This window comes from Malania oleifera, chromosome 13 (genome assembly GCF_029873635.1).
Source record: "Malania oleifera isolate guangnan ecotype guangnan chromosome 13, ASM2987363v1, whole genome shotgun sequence".
Lineage (NCBI taxonomy): Eukaryota > Viridiplantae > Streptophyta > Magnoliopsida > Santalales > Ximeniaceae > Malania > Malania oleifera.
The window spans coordinates 56,760,370-56,763,867 of NC_080429.1; positions in this window are offsets into that span (position 1 = coordinate 56,760,370).

Here is a 3,498-nt window from a genome sequence, read left to right on the forward strand (position 1 = left end):
ATAGATAAAATGAATCTTCCATAAATTTAAGCGGTATTGCATGTATGTATAAAAAAAATTAATTTTAACCATAATGAAATTAAAATGACGCTTATAATATATTAAATTTTTAAAAAATTATCAATATAATATCTTGGAAACTAACTAAATGATTGGAAAATCTAATTGATTCTCACATTAATTGGTATATCAAGTCAATCACTTTAGATTAACCAATTGACATCACCATAATCACTATTTTAAATTTTTAAATATATATAAAGAAATAAAAATTACTAATAAATCAATGAATCATAAAAAGACCTAATAGTTATAATACTACAAAATGTTTATTAGATGTAATTTTCATAAAATTTTTATGACTAAACACGCCATGAAACAAATGAAACATAGCTTAATATTTTTAAATTCAAGAACTTATCAAACATAGTTTTTTTTAAAAAAAAAAAAAAAAAGAGAATAAATTTTTAAAATTTGTTCTTCTATGTGTAAAATATGAATGCTAAATGGATAAAAAAAAATTAAAAATTTGTACTAGTTAGTTGACTATTGTTTGAGACAATTCACCTAATTTTTCTTAATTTTATTTAAATATGATATTTAATCAAACCCAAAAAACAAGCCAAAATTTGATCAACAATCTACCCAAATCAATTTTTTAAAACTATATTTTGTTTGTTAAAGATATATTTAGTCATTTAATTTTCATGATATGTACATAGCAAATATTTTGTAATAATATAATTATTTAAGTATTTTTATACTTATTTATATTTTTTATTTAATATTTATAAATTTAAATTTATAAAAATAATAATTTAATTATGTTGTGGTGCTTATGTCAACTGATTGACCTGATTTAGTTGTTTGGCGTTCAATTCAATTATAAGTTTAATTTTTAAAATATATTATAATTAATTGACCAACTTTTTTAACTTAACTTATTAAATTAATATCATTTTCTTAATTTATCTTATCAAAATTGAGTACAAGGGTAAAATTGTCATTTTATTAAGTATAATTTTTCACTAAACTTAATGGTTGACTAACGGTCAACTAATGAAAGGTTAATGTTGTCAACTAAATTTAACCTCCGGGGATTTTGTGGTAGTTTTTAAAAACTCAAGGGGCGGAATGTCATTTTCTAAAAAGTGAAGGGCATTATTGGATTTTACTCTAAACAAAAATTTGATCTCACATATCACTAATATTTAGGTTTTTTAAATTTGAAGTCATATTAAAATAAACTTTTACTTTTAATAATATTTAACACTGAAGGAAAATATATCAGAAATTGTGTTTCCTCTTTATTTTCTTTTCCTTTTTTTTTTTTCACATAAAATCCTTGATCCAAATAGACTCTTAGGGTCCATTTGGATCAAGAATTTTATTTGGTAAAAGAAAAAGAAAAGAAAATAAGGAAGAAACTCATTTTTTCCCTATATTTTCTTTCTCAGTTAAATACTATTGAAAATGAAAGTTTGTTTTAATATGATTAAAAATTAAGAAAATTAAACATTAATGATGTGTAAGAATTTAAATTTTGTTTAATAATTTGTTGTATATTTTATTTTCTTCCTCATTTTTCTTTAACCAAACAAGAAAAAAAAAATCCTTCCCATTTTCCTTTCTTTTTCCTAATGTTTTCCAACTTCCAAACAAACCATTAAGGAGAAGGAAAATTTAATATTAGCTTGAACTTTAGCCCATAAGCCAAACAAATGTTGTCCATAGGAAAAGATATGGTCAAAATAGAATATGCTTAAGAGATGTTTGTTGCATCCGCATAATTACTGAATAGAAGTTATGTGTAAATAGATTCATTTTTTGAGGGATTTATTTTATCTGAATGACCTCTGAACAGAAATTAGTTTACTAAATAAGTTAATCGATTAGATATTAAAGTATTTGGTGGCAACACTAAATTTTCTTAAAATTCCTTTGATAGAAACATATTTGATTCAAATTCAAAGGTTTCTTTTCTAATTGTATCCCTTATAAAAATAAAAATGACAAAAATCTCACTACCCAAGTGATTAAAATTAAAATAATAAATTTTAATTTTTTACAATAATAAATTATATTAATTTTATTTATAATTATTAACTATGATTATTAATTAAATATATGATAAGAAAGTACTTTTTGTATTAAGTTAAAAACTTTAACTTATGGAATTGCTCATTAATTCTATCAAATATTTATACTCTTAAACTTTGAGAAAGTTAAAATTAAAAAACAATATAATTTTACCAAACACCCATTAAAAAATGAACTGCTTAAGCATCAAAGCGTTTCGTGCCAACTCTGATTTTTTTTTTTTTTAAATTCCTTTAATAGTATCAGACATGGAAACATCTCTAATTCATATTCAAAGGTCTTTTTTCCAATTATTTCCCTTTTAAAAAATGGAAATAAAAAAACCAGTATTCAAGTGATTAAAATTAAAATAATAAATTTTTAGTTTTGTATAACAATAAATTATATTATATTTATTAATAATTTTTAATTAAATATATGATTAGAAAATATTATTTATGTTTAATTAAAAAATTTAGCTTATGTAATTACTTATTAATTTTATCCGATATTTATGCTCCTAAGCATAGTTTTGAAACTTGGACTAAACCGACCAATCCAACCTGATTAGACTGGAACTGGCCATTATAAGATCCTTTTTTTCTAATTATATCCCTTTTAAAAAATGGAAATGACAAAAAAATCAATATTCAAGTGATTGAAATTAAAATAATAAATTTTCATTTTTGTATAATAATAAATTATATTATATTTATTAATAATTATTAATTAAATATATGACAAGAAAATATTGTTTATATTAAATTAAAAATTTTGGCTTATGTAATTACTTATTAATTGTATCAAATTTGTACGCTCCTAAGCATGGTTTTGAAACTTAGATTGAACTAGCGAGTCCAGCCTGATCGGACTAGAATCGCTTATATCGGTCTAATTGTATTAAAGAACTTGAAATGTCAAGAACCAGTGTCAATCCAGTTAGACTCAGACTATTGTGCAGAGTGGTTTGAATGCCAATGCGCTGCGGAAACCAACAAATCGAATCCAGAACAAGTGATGCAAGCTACCAACGATGAATATACGGAAATAAAAACACTCACAAAGAAAATAAAGCAAAGCAATAAGAACACAAGACACAAGAAATTACGTGGTTCAGTAATGTGCCTACGCCCACAAGAGCAAACAACTAATTTTCATTATCAAAGGGTTACAAATATAGTTTATGTAATGCCCCAAACCCGACAAGTGGGGCCCGGAGGTCACATATTACATTCACCTATTACTGATACCATACTCCACAGTCATGTAGTGGAATTAAAACATACAACCTCAAATTTAAATACCAGAGTCTGCCTATATACATATTTGTACCTCATAAACAACTGCCAGTAGTTATTTATTACATACCAGTACTTAAAAGAATAAACTATACATAAGTTGTTTATACAAACTTTCCAA